Source organism: Elephantulus edwardii, unplaced genomic scaffold (assembly GCF_000299155.1).
Source record: "Elephantulus edwardii isolate Elephantulus edwardi_28Jun2011 unplaced genomic scaffold, EleEdw1.0 scaffold00098, whole genome shotgun sequence".
In the NCBI taxonomy this organism is placed as follows: Eukaryota; Metazoa; Chordata; class Mammalia; order Macroscelidea; family Macroscelididae; genus Elephantulus; species Elephantulus edwardii.
The window spans coordinates 274,135-274,692 of NW_006399848.1; positions in this window are offsets into that span (position 1 = coordinate 274,135).

Here is a 558-nt window from a genome sequence, read left to right on the forward strand (position 1 = left end):
CTGGAAGAGATCTATATTTTTCCCATCCCAAAGAAGGGTGACCCCATGGAATGTGGGAACTATAGAACAATATCATTAATTTTACATGCAAGCAAGATTCTACTGAAGATTATCCAAAAATGACTGGAAAACATATCAGCAAAGAACTGCCAGAAGTCCAGGCTGGGTTTAGAAGGGGTCGTGGTTCTAGGGATATTGTAGCTAACATTAGATGGATCTTGGCTAAAAGCAGGGAATACCAGAGAAATGTATATCTGTTTCATTGACTATGCAAAGGCGTTTGACTGTGTGGATCATAATAAATTGTGCTGACTCTGAGAAGAACGGGAATCCCAGAACACTTCATCATGCTAATGAGAAACTTATACTTGGACCAAGAGGCAGTCATCATAACAGAGCAAGGAAACACTGCATGGTTCAGAATTGGGAAGGGCATATGCCAGGGATGTGTCTTGTCTCCATACCTTTTCAACCTGTATGCAGAGCAGATTATCCAGGAGGCTGGGCTCTGTGAAGAAAATGTGGGGTCAAGATTGGTGGAAGATCTATCAACAATCT